General features: G+C 44.9%; 1 protein-coding gene across 3 annotated transcripts in view; it reads left to right on the top strand.

The window, feature by feature from the left end:
• The first annotated feature begins 1,311 nt into the window (after nucleotides 1–1,311).
• IST1 (IST1 factor associated with ESCRT-III) overlaps nucleotides 1,312–14,611 on the top strand; it is a 34,538-nt gene continuing 21,238 nt past the window's right edge. For 2 of the 3 annotated variants that reach the window (XM_032284376.1, XM_032284374.1), the window contains exon 1: nucleotides 1,312–1,438. The gene's annotated coding sequence lies outside the window, so the exon portion shown is untranslated. The remainder of the gene's footprint in view (nucleotides 1,439–14,611) is intronic. The other variant, XM_032284379.1, reaches the window with a different exon arrangement.

Raw genomic sequence — 14,611 nt, 5'->3', positions numbered from 1 at the left:
ATGTTGATCAGGCTGGTCTTGAACTCCCAACCTCAGGTGATCCGCCCGCGTCAGCCTCCCAAAGTGCTGGGATAACAGGTGTGAGCCAGCGCACCCAGCCCTTTCACTTTTTTCTGTGGCCCAGGCTGGAGTGCTGTGGCGTGATTACCTTTTACGGCAGCCTCAACCACCTGGGCTTAAGCGATTTTCCTGCCTCAGCCTCCTGAGTAATTGGGACCACACATGCGCACTGCCGCTCACCTAATTTTTCTTTTTTTTTGAGACGAAGTTTCACTCTTGTTGCCTAGGCTAGAGTGCAATGGGGCGATCTCAGCTCACTGCAATCTCTGCCTCCCAGGTTCAAGCAATTCTGCCTCAGCCTCCCGAGTAGCTGCGATGATAAGCATGCGCCACCACGCCTGGCTAATTTGTTATAATTTTAGAAACTGGGTTTCACCACGTTGGCCAGGCTGGTTTCGTACTGCTGATCTCAGGTGATCCACCCGCCGTAGCCTCCCAAAGTGTTGGGATTACGGGCGTAAGCCACCGCGCCTGGCCTGCTCGCCTAATTTTTACCTTTTTTTGTAGCATAGGGTCTCCCTACGTCGCCCAGGGTGGTCCCCAATTCCTGGACTCAAGCGATCCTCCCGCCTTGGCCTCCCAAAGTGCTGGAAAGGCCCCTTCCAAGGCTAAGCAGAGAATGGTTTTCAAGTTAAAAACAAAAGTAACTAACCAAGGAAAAAGTTTCCTCTGAATACCGAGATAAATTAGGGAACTCGCCAGAGAATGTGGTGCTGAGGTCACACTACGGAATTACACCACACAGGCCGCAGCAATTCTGGTTGAAAGGGCAACGGGTCGGCTTAAAAGGGGGGCAGGGGAACACGAGTCCGTAGAGCGACACGAAGACGCTAGGTGAAAAGTCAGAGAACAGGCTTCGAAACCCGCTTGGCCGCTCCACCCAAGGGGAAAGTCCAGCGAGGGACAGCAGCAAATCTCAAGAAGCAACTCCTGGCGTCAGAGAAGCAGTACTGGGAGTCGGCTATGGAAGAATCCGGGGCCAGGGCACTGGGCGCGGTAAGGCCATGGGCGCAGAGTCCAAGAACCAGCATCCATTTCTGGCCTCACCCCGCCCAGAACAAAATTCCGTGCGCGCCCACAGCAGCTGACTCAGTTGGCGTGACCGTCTCCCGCCGCCTCCCGTGCCTCCGCCGCGGGAAGTAGTCCCCGGCCGCGCCGGCTCCAAAGGAAACCGAGGGAGGGAGCCCCGAGTCAGCGTGTGGGTCCCAGCAGCGGCGATCGCGCAGCCAATCCCTCGAAAGGAGGGCGTGGCTAGCTCAGATCCCGTGGATCCCTCCGCCTGTGGTTGCTGTGCTGAGGCCTCGGGAGGCGCCATTTTGGATGCTGAACCCTGATTCTGAAGTCGGAGTCTGCAGTGTTCACTCCTGGATTCGGTCAGGTGAGTGTGGCATCCTCGGCGTCAGAGGTCTCCGTCTTCCTGTCTCTTTTGCGCTCCGGTTTAGCGGTTCTAGCTAGCGCTAGGTCCTGGGCTTCAAACGACTTCGGAGGGGGGCAGCTAAGGAGAAAGGGAAGGATCATGGAAATGGGGGTCAGACCTGAGGTCAGGTTGTCGAGGGCCCGCGGCTGGGGAGGTTGCCCGGGCCGGGGTGGGGGGCGTCGCAGGGTCGCGAGCAGCTCAGGGGCCGCTGGTCCTTGATACTCCGAGCCGCTTAACTTTCCCATAGTCTTCTTGCCCCGAGGCGTGCTTTCCCTGGGGCGGAAACGCCGCGGCCTCGGCGAGGTCTTCTCGGCGACACCCGTACCCCGTCTCTTCAGGCCCGGAGAGACTTCGGGAAGGTCGGGCCCTCCAGTGCCGCGAGAGACGGTTGTCCCTGAGCCCGGTCCACTTCCGCCGGGTGGGATAGCCTCCTGGGCTTGTTCCTGGGCTGAGGGGCCGACTTGGGTCCACCTTGGTCGGAGAAAATCACGCTTTCTTTCGCTGAAGCAAGCAGCGGCCTCTGCTCGCATTCTCGCATCCCTGCGTGTGTGGTGAGAGGTCTTAGGAGGATCCTTGCGCCTCTCCTCTTTGTTATCTCGGCGCTTCTCCTCCGGGGTGCTGGGGGTGAGCACTTGGAATTCACCAGCATAAACTTTGAGGAGGGTCAGGACCCAGGAACTGTAGGTTAATTACGAAAGACATAGCAGCTTCACTCTGTAGTAGTAAACTTAAAATCTGGTCGGAAACAGATCTTTAGGGGAAACTTGTATTTTAAAACCATGCGTAATGTTTTAACTTTTTATTTTTTATTATGGAAAATGTCAAGCTGACAGGAGTATGATGAATCCTCTCATCCAGTTTCAAACACAATCACTTAATGCCTAACCTTGTTTTATGTATACCTCTCCCATGTCTGTAGTTTTCTAAGTTAATAAACTAATAGTTGAAATATATGTATATATATTTCCTTCTCCTTTCCAAGTAGAATCCTTTTGGCTTTTGTACCTACAAGCCGATATTTCGTGGGAAATTTTGCTTTTTTTTTTTTTTTTAGCTTCCTCAGAACTTCTGGGATGGGACTTGGTAATAGTCATTAGATGATAAAAGTGGCCAGATGTGGTGGCTCACCCCTGTAATTCCAGCACTTTGGGAGAGCTAGGTGGAAGGATCACTTAAGCCCAGGAGTTGGAGACCAGCCTGGGCAACATAGCAAAACCCTGCCCTCGCTCTCTACAAAAATTAAAAAATTAGACAGGTGTGGAGGCGCGCATCTGTAGTCCGGGAGACTGAGGTAGGAGGATTGTTTAAGCCTGGGAGGTCGAGGCTGAGTTGGTAATTGAGCCACTGCCCTCCTGTCTGAAGGACCGTGAGAGACCCTGTCTAAAAAAAAAAAAAGGCGGTGGAGGGGGTGGTTCTCTTTCCCAGGCTGGAGTATAGTGGTGCAATTACTTCTCCCTGCAGCCTTGCCTTCCCGCACCTCAGGAGTAGCTGAAACTACAGGCCCACGCCTGGCGCTTTTTTTTTTTTTTTGTGGGGTTTAGTGGGGTAAGGGTATGGAGGGGAGAGATGGAGTTTCTTCACGTTGCCCAGGCTGGTCTTGAACTCCTGGGCTCAAGTGATCCTTCCAAAGTGCTGGGATTAGAAGTATTTTGAATCCCCAGTGTTAGTGTTACATTTTTTTTTTTTTTTTTTTTTTGAGACAGAGTTTTGCTCTTGTTACCCAGGCTGGAGTGCAATGGCGCGATCTCGGCTCACCGCAACCTCCACCTCCTGGGTTCAGGCAATTCTCCTGCCTCAGCCTCCTGAGTAGCTGGGATTACAAGCACGTGCCACCATGCCCAGCTAATTTTTTTTTTGTAGTTTTAGTAGAGATGGGGTTTCACCATGTTGACCAGAATGGTCTCGATCTCTTGACCTCGTGATCCACCCGCCTCGGCCTCCCAAAGTGCTGGGGTTACAGACGTGAGCCACTGCGCCTGGCCAGTGTTACATTTTAAAGTCATCCAGTTTCGTATAATTTATTTTTTAAATAGTGTAATTATTTTGTCCAAATAATATTTCATTCTCCCTCTGGCCAGTATGGTGAAATCCCACCTGTACTAAAAATACAAAAAAATTAGCCAGGTGTGGTGTCCCGCACGTGTAACCCCAGCTACTTGGGAGGCCGAGGCAGGAGTATCGCTTGAACCTTGGAGCCAGAGGTTGCAGTGAGTCAAGATCATGCCACTGCATTCCAGCCTGGACGACAGAGCTAGTCTCCATCTCAAAAAAAGAAAGAAAGAAAAACACTTTGGGGCATGGGCACTGTGGCTCATGCCTGTAATCCAGCAATTTGAGAGGCTGAGATGGGTGGATCATGTGAGGTCAGGAGTTTGAGACCAGCCTGGCCAACATGGTGAAACCCCATCTCTAATAAAACAAAAAAAATTAGTTGGGCATGGTGGCAGGCACCTGTAATTCTAGCTACTTGAGAGGCTGAGGCAAGAGAATCACTTGAACTCAGGGGGCAGAGTCTGCAGTGAGCTGAGATTGCGCCACTGCACTCTAGTCTGGGCGACACAGTGAGACTCTGTCTTAAAAAAACAAAGAAGCAGGCCGGGCACGGTGGCTCACGCCTGTAACCCCAGCATTTTGGGAGGCTGAGGTGGGCAGATCATGAGGTCAGGCATTCAACATGGCAAAACCCCATCTCTACAAAGACAAAATATTAGCTAAGCATGGTGATGGGCGCCTGTAATCCCAGGTACTCAGGAGGCTACGGCAGGAGAATCGCTTGAACTTGGGAGGCAGAGATTGCAGTGAGCTGAGATCTTGCTATGGCACTCCAGCCTTGGCAACAGAGTGAGACTCCATCTCAAGAGAAAAAAATAACACTCTTGGTAAAAGACCCAGCGAATTTTCTATAATGTTTTTATATCAATTGTATTGAGAAACAAGATACAGATACTTTAATAATGCCTGTGCATTTCAGTATTTATAGCTCCTTCAAGAAAATTTTGATAGTCTCTGAATTCTGAAGCCTTATTTTCTTGTGAATAACACATGATGCTGTTGGTCTTACAGTCTTCCTTTTTTTTTTTTTTGGAGACAGAGTCTTGCTCTGTTGCCTAGGCTGGAATGTAGTGGCATAATCTCGGCTCACTGTAGCCTCTGCCTCCTGGGTTCAAGCGATTCTCCTGCCTCAGCCTCCTGAGTAGTTTGGACTACAGGTGCGCGCCACTATGCCCGGCCTGTTGTATTTTTAGTAGAGATGGGCACCATATTGGTCAGGCTGGTCTTGAACTTACCTTGTGATCCACCTGCTTCTGCCTCCCAAAGTACTGGGATCACAGGCGTGAGCCACAGCGCTCGTCCCAGTCTTCTTTTTAAATTAAATTTTCAGTCTTAATTAGTTTTGCCAGTGAAGATTTGATTATAGTGGGAAAATACACAGTAAACTTTGTACCACTTGTACATGAAATGCTTCTGAAAGAATTGAGCACCAGGCATGGCGGCTCATGCCCGTAATTCTAGCACGCTGGGTGGATGAGGTGGGAGGATTGCGGAGCCCAAGAGTTGGAGACCAGCCTGGGCAACATAGCAAGGCCCCATCTTTATTAATAACAATTTTACAAAAGATAAAAGGATTTGGGCTATATTATCTTGGAAATGTGTACTGACACCCCATTGTGTCTCTTTCTACTCTAATGTCACGTCATTACTGCAATACAGTGGTCATACCCAAATCTGTTTGTATCACTTGTTTTCTAAGAAAAAGAGATCAGATGCTGGGCGCAGTGTCCTGTAATCCCGGTACTCTAGGAGGCCGAGGCCAGTGGATCATCTGAGGTGTCAGGAGTTAGAGACCAGCCTGGCCAACATGGTGAAACTCCATCTCTACTAGAAGAAATTAGCTGGGCATGGTGGCAGATACCTGTAATCCCAGCTACATGGGAGACTGAGGCAGGAGAATCACTTGAACCTGGGAGTTGGAGGTTGCAGTGAGTCTAGATTGCACCATTGCATTCCAGCCTGGGCAAGGAGAGTGAAACTCTGTCTCAAAAAAAAAAAAAAGAACAAAATAATACATTTCAAAACCAAAAGTTTTTGTACATATTGCAGTGTCTGTAGCCACTCTTGACTCTGCTGTCTCTCCTCCTCACTTGGTACTTTTAGAGCTACAAACACTAAAGTCTTTTTTTTTTTTTTTTTTTTTTTTTGGCTGCTTTTAACTACTGCTACTTTGAATAGGCTTTCAGGGTCACTACCCCTGGGCAGCTTTACTCTTTTGGGCAGCAACTCTGACTCATTTACTCCCCCAAATATCCTAAGAGGAAGGACTCCTTCCACAGTTTTACTTTGCTTGTTTAAGATGAGGAGGCTGTCTAGCTCCCAAAGTCTCAGCTAGCTGAGTGATAAAAGAGAGACTGGATGGGTTTGCTGTACCAGTGTTAAGAATTGGAGTAAAGTGAAGGATTGGAAGGTGCAAGAATGGCACATGAGGCTGCTGATTCATGTGTGATGCTAATAAAAATAATGGTGTTACACTAATATTTATGTATATAAACAGAATAGAATACCAAGAACTAGTATTGTGGTCACTAGTTCATAACCCTTTTTTAGGGTTTATAACTGTTTACTTGTCTTATCATTGTTTTTATGTCAGCTATACCCATTTGATTGTGAGCCCCTTGAAAGCTAGGGAAGCTCTCATTTAAATGTCTTTTGTGGACAGTGGCTTAGTAGAATAGCACTCAACAAATATTTGGTGAGTGAGTGAATTGACAGTAAAGATGTTGAAGCACAGAGTGGTTTTAGAGTAACCTATGAATCACAAAAATAATTTTAGATTACTTACTGGACAGTGTTAATATGTGATGTGTATATGATCACATATGTATGAAAATTTGTTCATGTTTGTTAATATATATGTAAACAGTAACTGTTGACTACAGTATTTTATTAGCTTTTAGGTTATTTATTTTTTTTTTTTGAGACGGAGTTTCGCTCTTGTTACCCAGGCTGGAGTGCAATGGCGCGATCTCGGCTCACCGCAACCTCCGCCTCCTGGGTTCAGGCCATTCTCCTGCCTCAGCCTCCCGAGTAGCTGGGATTACAGGCACGCGGCACCATGCCCAGCTGATTTTTTGTATTTTTAGTAGAGACGGGGTTTCACCATGTTGACCAGGATGGTCTCGATCTCTTGACCTCGTGATCCGCCCGCCTTGGCCTCCCAAAGTGCTGGGATTACAGGCGTGAGCCACCGCGCCCGGCCTAGCTTTTAGGTTATTGTCTCCAAAATTAATGTTCCTAATCATACAAGATAACAAAGTTTATATTATGTTTAGCTTTGGAAACAGGTTCAAATTTTGAGATAGTAATTAAGTTAGTCTTTTGTTTTAAATTCATTTTTAGTCTAATTTATTTAATGTACTGGTAATCATATTCTTATTTTACAAAGAAACTAATCATTAAAGACAATGACAGTAAACCACAAAAGTAATAACTAAATCTTTTAGTTATTACTTTTTTTTTTTTTTTTTTTTGAAACAAGTTTTCCCTTTTGTTACCCAGGCTGAAGTGCAATGGCGCGATCTCGGCTCACCGCAACCTCCACCTCCTGGGTTCAGGCAATTCTCCTGCCTCAGCCTCCTGAGTAGCTGGGATTATAGGCACGCACCACCACGCCCAGCTAATTTTTTGTATTTTTAGTAGAGATGGGGTTTCACCATGTTGACCAGAATGGTCTCGATCTCTTGACCTTATGATCCACCTACCTCGGCCTCCCAAAGTGCTGGGATTACAGGTGTGAGCCACCGCGCCCGGCCTTTTAGTTATTACTTTTGTGGTTTACTATCATTGTCTTTAATGATTAGTTTCTTTGTAAAATAAGAATCTGTTGAAGAGGAGTTGAAATCCTCAGTACTTGACAAAATAGTTTAGCAAATTGTTTTCTTTCCTTAAATCTAAAACAAGATTATGTAAATTTGTAGAATTTTTTTAAAAGCCTTGTAACTTTTAATTAAAATTTCTACTAATTAACATAACACATGAGTAATAGCTTTGTACAACACACTGTGCTGGGCAACATGGGAGTGACAGTGACATGTAAGAAAAAGTTGAAAGGCTGGGTAAGGTGGCTCATGCCTGTAATTCCAGCACTTTGGGAGGCTGAGGCGGGAGGATCACCTGAGGTTGGGAGTTTGAGACCAGCCTGACCAACATGGAAAAACCCTGTCTCTACTAAAAATACAAAGATTAGCCAGATATGGTGGCGCATGCCTGTAATCCTAGCTATTTGGGAAGGCTGAGGCAGGAGAATCACTTGAACCAGGGAGGTGGAGGTTGTGGTGAGTCCAGATGGGCCATTGCACTCCAGCCTGGTTAACAAAAGTGAAACTCTGTTTCAAAAAAAAAGAAAACTAAGAAACAGTTGCAATCCTGCAGTGAGATTGAAACAGATTAATCAAAATTGTTAAAGGTGGGGGAAAGATACAAAGCATACCTTAAACTTTTTTTTTTTTTTAACATAAAACACACACAAAAAAGGCTAGCTAATCTTTAGATGAAGAGCTAAGACTTTTTAAGATATGGGTACGTTGACTGGAATTTGTTTAACAAATGTTTATATGGTGCTTGTTGTGTACATATAACACAATATCCTAATTTCTTTCTTTTCTTTTCTTTTTGAGACAGAGGCTTGCTCTGTCACCCAGGTTGGAGTGTAGTGGTGTAGTCTTGGCTTACTGCAGCCTCCACTTCCTGGGTTGCAGCAGTTCTCCTGCCTCAGTCTCCTGAGTAGCTGGGACTACAGGTGCATGCTACCATGCCTAGCTAATTTTTGTATTTGTAGTAGATGGGGTTTCACCATGTTGGCCAGGATGGTCTCAATCTCCCGACCTTGTGATCTACCTGCCTCAGGCTCCCAAAGTGCTGGGATTACAGGTGTGAGCGGCCGTGCTTATACCATTTTCATTTAATTATGTAATTTTTGAGTGTTTGAGTTTAGGTCTGCATTTTATTATTTGTTCTTTTCTGTCATTTTTGTTTCTGTTTTACTGCTTTTTGGGCTCCTTGAACACATTTTAAATTCCAGTTTAAAATCTGTTTGTTTGTTTTTTTTTTTTGGATAGTTTTTTTTTTGGAGGCAGGGGAGATGGAGTATTACTCTGCCACCGAGGCTGGAGTGTAATGGCAAGGTCTTGGCTCACTGCAACCTCTGCTTCCTGGGTTCAAGTGATCCTCTCGCTTCAGCCTCCCAAATAGCTGGGATTACAGGTGTGTGCCACCATACCCGGGTAATTTTTGTATTTTTAGAAGAGACGGGGTTTCACTATGTTGGCCAGCCTGGTCTCGAACTCCTGACCTTGTGATTCACCTGCCTTGGCCTCCCAAAGTGCTGGGATGACAGGCGTGAACCACCACACCCAGCCTGCTTTAAAACCTCCTTTGCAATTTTTTTTTTTTTTTTTTTTTTTTTTTGAAATGAAGTTTTCCTCTTGTTGCCCAGGCTGGAATGCAGTGGCGTGATCTCGGGTCACTGCAACATCCACTTTCCTTTCAGGTGATTCTCCTGCTTCAACCTCCCAAGTAGTTGGGATTACACGTGCCCACCACCTTGCCCAGTTAATTTTTTTTTTTGTGTAGAGACAGGGTTTCATCATGTTGGCCAGGCTGGTTTTGAACTTCTGACCTCAGGTGATCCACCTGCCTTGGCATCCCAAAATGCTGGGATAACCAGGTGTGAGCCACTGTGCCCAGCCAGCCATTCTTTTAGAGCAGGTGTACTGGTGACAAATTCACTTACTAGTTTTTCCTCATCTGAGAAGACTTTGATTTCTGAGGGATATTTTCATTGGATATATATTTTGTTTGTTTGTTTTTGTTTTATTGAGACAATCTCGCTCTGTCACTAGGCTGGAGTGCAGTGGCGCGATCTCGGCTCACTGCAACCTTCTATTCCCTAGTTCAAGTGATTCTCCTGCCTCAGCCTCCCAAGTAGCTGGGATTACAGGCATACGCCATCACGCCCAGCTAATTTTTAAATTTTTAGTTAGAGATGGGGCTTCACTGTGTTGGCCAGGTCGATCTCCATCTCCTGACCTCGTGATCCGCCCACTTCAGCCTCCCAAAGTGCTGGAATTACAGGCGTGATCTACTGTACCTGGCCCTAGATATATAACTTTAAGCTGACAGTTCTTTTCTTTCAGCACTTTAAAAATGTTGTTTCACTTCCTTTTAGTCTCCCTGGTTTCTGAAGTGAAATCTACAGTCATCTAATATGTCCCTTGTAGGTAATGCATTGTTTTTCCCTGGCTGCTTTCGTTATTTTAAAAAATTGTCAGCCAGATGTGTTGGCTCACGCCTGTAATCCTAGCACTTCGGGAGGCCGAGGCAGGTGGATCACAAGGTCAGGAGTTCGAGACCAGTGCAACCAACATGGTGAAACCCTGTCTCTACTAAAAATACAAAAATTAGCTGGGTGTGGTGGTGCATGCCTGTAGTCCCAGGCACTCAGGAGGCTGAGGCAGGAGAATTGCATGAATCCAGGAGGCGGAAGTTGTAGTGAGCCAAGATCTTGCCACTACACTCCAGCCTGTGTGACAGAGCGAGACTCTGTTCCAAAAAAAAAAATTATTTCTCCTATTCTTAAGGGATTTAATGACCCAACTGTCATTAAGACATTAAGACTTCTTGCTGTTGTCTTACAGATCTGTAAGTCTTTGTTCACTGTTTTCAATTTTTTTGTTTGTTTTTTTAAAGACAGGGTTTCACCATGTTGGCCAGGCTGGTCTTGAACTTCTGACCTCGTGATCCACCCGCCTCGGCCTCCCAAAGTGCTGGGATTACAGGTGTGCACCACCACACCCGGCTGTTTTTTTGTTTGTTTGTTTGTTTTTCTATTTCGAGACAAAATCTTACCATATTGCTCAGGCTAGTCAACTAAACTAGGCTCCAGCAGTCCTGCCTCAGCCTCCCAAATAGCAATAGTTTAAGATTTGTTTCCTCTTTATGTCTTTACTTTTTTATCTTTACATTCAAAAGAAATTTGCCTTAGTTGTTGCAGCATATATATATATATAAATTTTTTTTTTCCCCATTTATTTGTTTTATTGCATTTTAGGTTTTGGGGTACATGTGAAGAACATGCAAAATTGTTGCATAGGAACACACGTGGCAGTGTGATTTGCTGCCTTCCTCCCCATCACCAACATCTGGCATTTCTCCCCTTGCTATCTCTCCCCAGCTTCCCACCCCCCACCGTCCCTCGCCTATTTCCCCCCAACTGACCCCAGTGTGTAGTGCTCCCCTCCCTGTGTCCATGTGTTCTTATTGTTCAACACCCGCCTATGAGTGAGAACATGCGGTGTTTGATCTTCTGCTCTTCTGTCAGTTTGCTGAGAATGATGGTTTCCAGGTTCATCCATGTCCCTACAAAGGACCCAAACTCATCGTTTTTGATGGCTGCATAATATTCCATGGTGTATATGTGCCACATTTTCCGTATCCAGTCTATCGTCGATGGGCATTTGGGTTGGTTCCAGGTCTTTGCTATTGTAAACAGTGCTGCAATGAACATTCGTGTGCACGTGTCCTTATAGTAGAACGATTTGTAATCCTTTGGATATATACCCAGTAATGGGATTGCTGGGTCAAATGGAATTTCTATTTCTATGTCCTTGAGGATTTTTTTTTTTTTTTAAGACAAGAGTCTGGCCCTGTTGCCCAGGCTCTAGTGCAGTGGCGTGATCTCAGCTCACTGCAACTTCTGCCTGCCCAGTTCAATCGATTCTCCTGCCTAAGCCCCCTCAGTAGCTGGGACTGTAGGCATGCACCACCACACTTGGCTAATTTTTATATTTTTAGTAGAGGAGGGATTTCACCATTATGACCAGGTTGGTCTTGAACACTTGACCTCAGGTGATCCACCTGCCTTGGCCTCCCACAGTGTTGGGATTACAGGTGTGAGCCATCATGCCCAGCCAGTATTTTTATAGTAGCTGCTTTAAAGTCTTTGTCACTTTTAATTCCAACATTGGTGTTAGTTGACGTGTGAGTCGAGATTTTCTCAGTGGGTGTTTCACCCGCTCTCTGTCTATACCAGTGGTCCCTTTTCTAGTTCCTCAAGCCCAGGACCTGAGAGTTCTTGACGCTCTTTCTGTCTGCTGATGCTCATTTCTGGGTTTCAGGCTGCTGTGCATCCAGGCCAGGGAACATCAGAGTGAAAATGATAAACTTGCTGCCAGTTTATTGGTACTTCAAATTTTAGTCTTCTTCGTCTATCTGCTGTTATTTTTCAGAGTTCTCAAATAGCTGCTACATGCAGCTGATAAATAAGTTGTGTGGGAGTTGATTTGTTATCATGATTATATAATAAAGGCCTTGAGGTACAGCAGTCCTCCCTTATCCATGTTTTCACTCTCTGCGGCTTTGGCTACTTTGGTCAAGTGTGGTCTGACAATATTAAATGGAAAATTGCAGAAATAAACAGTTGAGGCCGGGCGCGGTGGCTCAAGCCTGTAATCCCAGCACTTTGGGAGGCCGAGGCGGGTGGATCACGAGGTCAAGAGATCGAGACCATCCTGGTCAATATGGTGAAACCCCGTCTCTACTAAAAATACAAAAAATCAGCTGGGCATCGTGCCTGTAATCCCAGCTACTCAGGAGGCTGAGGCAGGAGAATGGCCTGAACCCAGGTGGCGGAGGTTGGGGTGAGCCAAGATTGCGCCATTGCACTCCAGCCTGGGTAACAAGAGCGAAACTCCGTCCCCAAAAAAAAAAAAAAAAAAAAAAGGAAACAGTTGATAAATTTTAAAATGTGTGTCATTCTTAGTAGTGTGATGAAATCTTGTGCCATCCTGTTCATCCCACCTGGGATGTGAATTACTTCTTTTTCCAGTGTATCCCCGTTATGTATGCTACCTGCCCATTAGTCACTTAGCACCCTAGGATGTCAGATAGAAAAACATGGTACTATGTATAGGATTCGGTGTGATCTGCAATTTCAGGCATCCACTAGAGTCTTGGAACATATTCCCCCTTGGATAAGGGGATACTACTATACTTCATAATGGCAAGGGTGGTTATGTATTAATAGAAATAGTCTTTCTCAAATATATGTAAATACATTTTTGTAAATATTAATTTGGAGTATATAAGAAAAAATACTGAGGCTTCCCTTCAACTTGACTTTCTAGAGTTAATACCATTAAAATGTTAATACCTGTTTTTGTAGGCCCCTTGTCTATGCATTTATATACGTCTATAAAGTAGTATTATATAATGTAGGTTACTTTTCAGTTTGATTTAAAAAACAAAAAAATACATTGGGAGGCTGAGGTGGGTGGATTACTTGAGGCCCGGAGTTCAAGACCCACCTGGCCAACATGGCGAACCTTGTCTCTACGGAAAATACAAAAAATTAGCCAGGCATGGTGGTTCACACCTGTAGTCCAAGTTACTTGGGAGGCAGGAGAATAGCTTGAACCCAGGAGGTGGAGATTGCAGTGAGCTGTGATTGCATCACTGTACTACAGCCTGGGTGAGAGTGAGACTATCTCAAAAACAAAACAATAAAAACAACACATCTGCTGGGCACGGTGGCTCACGCCTGTAATTCTAGCACTTTGGGAGGCTGAGGTGGGTGGATCACCTGAGGTCAGGAGTTCAGGACCAGCCTGGCCATCATGGTGAAACCTCATCTTTTTTTTTTTTTTTTTTTTTTTTTTTAAAAAAGTCTTAAGAGCTCCATTTCATTTGTTCAGCAATTATTATGTGAGTGCTTGCTTTGTGCTAAAATGTTTTAGAATGCTACATTACTTTAAAAAAAAAAATTGCTGTACAAAGATTAGTCAGGTGTGGCGGTACACACCTGTAATCCCAGCTACTCTGAAGGCTGAAGCAAGAGAATTGCTTTAACGGGGATGCAAAGGGTTGTAGTGAGCCGAGATTGTACCACCACACTCTAGCCTGGGCAACAAAGTAAAGACTCTTTCTCAAAAACAAATGAAAAAAAAAAAATACCCAAAACAAAACAAACTACTGCCATGTGCCGAATAAAATGGATGTGTCTTAATTTAATCAGTTTCTAATTGTTGGAATTTAGATGATGTCATCATTCTACGTTCCCCTCGGTATACATGTGAATGTGAATTGTTCTTCAGGATAGGCATTTAAACTTAGATTTTTTTTTTTTTTTTTTGAGACAGGGTCTTGCTTTTGTTGCCCAGGCTGGAGTGCAGTGATGCAGTCACAGCTCACCATAGCCTCAACTTCCCAGGCTCTAGTAATCCTCTTGCCTCCTTCTCCTCCAGCTAGCTGGTACTATAGGCATGCACCATCATACTTGGCCAGTATTTGTAGTTTTGGTACAGTTGTAGTTTCACCATGTTGCCCAGGCTGGTCTCACTCCTGAGCTCAAGTCTCTGCCTCCCGGAATGTTAGGATTACAGGTATGAGCTACTGCTCCTGCCTAAACTTGGAAATTTAAAAGAGTGACCTTGAGAGGTGTTGCGAATTTACATTTCCAGCAGGAGTTTGAGAATGCACCAGTTTTCTCACTCATCATCATGATCAAGTGTATAATAATCTCTGTTGCAGATTTTCCCCCAAATATTGCTTACCTTTTAGTGTTGTTTTATAGTTTAAGTTTTTTTCATATAAAATAATTTTTATATCTCTTTTTTAAAAGGCCTGTTCTATCTCCATTATAAAGTATTCTTTTTTTTTTTTTTTTTTTTTTTTTTTTGAGACGAAGTCTCACTCTGTCTCCAAGGCTGGAGTGCAGTGGCACGATCTTGGCTCACTGCAACCTCTACCTCCCAGGTTCGGGCTCAGCTCCTGCCTCAGCCTCCTGAGTAGCTGGGATTACATGTGTGTGCCACCACACCCAGCTATTTTTTTTGTGTTTTTAGTAGAGTTGGGGTTTCACCGTGTTGGTCAGGCTCATCTTGATCTCTTGACCTCTTGATCCACCGCCTTGGCCTCCCAAAGTGCTGGGATTACAGATGTGAGCCACCTTGCCCAGCCTAAAATATTCTTTTATGCTTATCCTAATATGTTAATTATTAACAATTATTATATATAATTATTAAGAGCTTTAAGAATATTTTAATTCTTAAGAGCTAAAACAAAACTATTAACATATAACTACAT

The sequence above is a fragment of the Sapajus apella genome, unplaced genomic scaffold, assembly GCF_009761245.1.
Source record: "Sapajus apella isolate SASKATOON/1434 unplaced genomic scaffold, GSC_monkey_1.0 scaffold15, whole genome shotgun sequence".
NCBI classification, from domain to species: Eukaryota; Metazoa; Chordata; class Mammalia; order Primates; family Cebidae; genus Sapajus; species Sapajus apella.
Note: the sequence above shows the minus strand (reverse complement) of the source record. Positions and strands in the feature narration are given on the sequence as shown.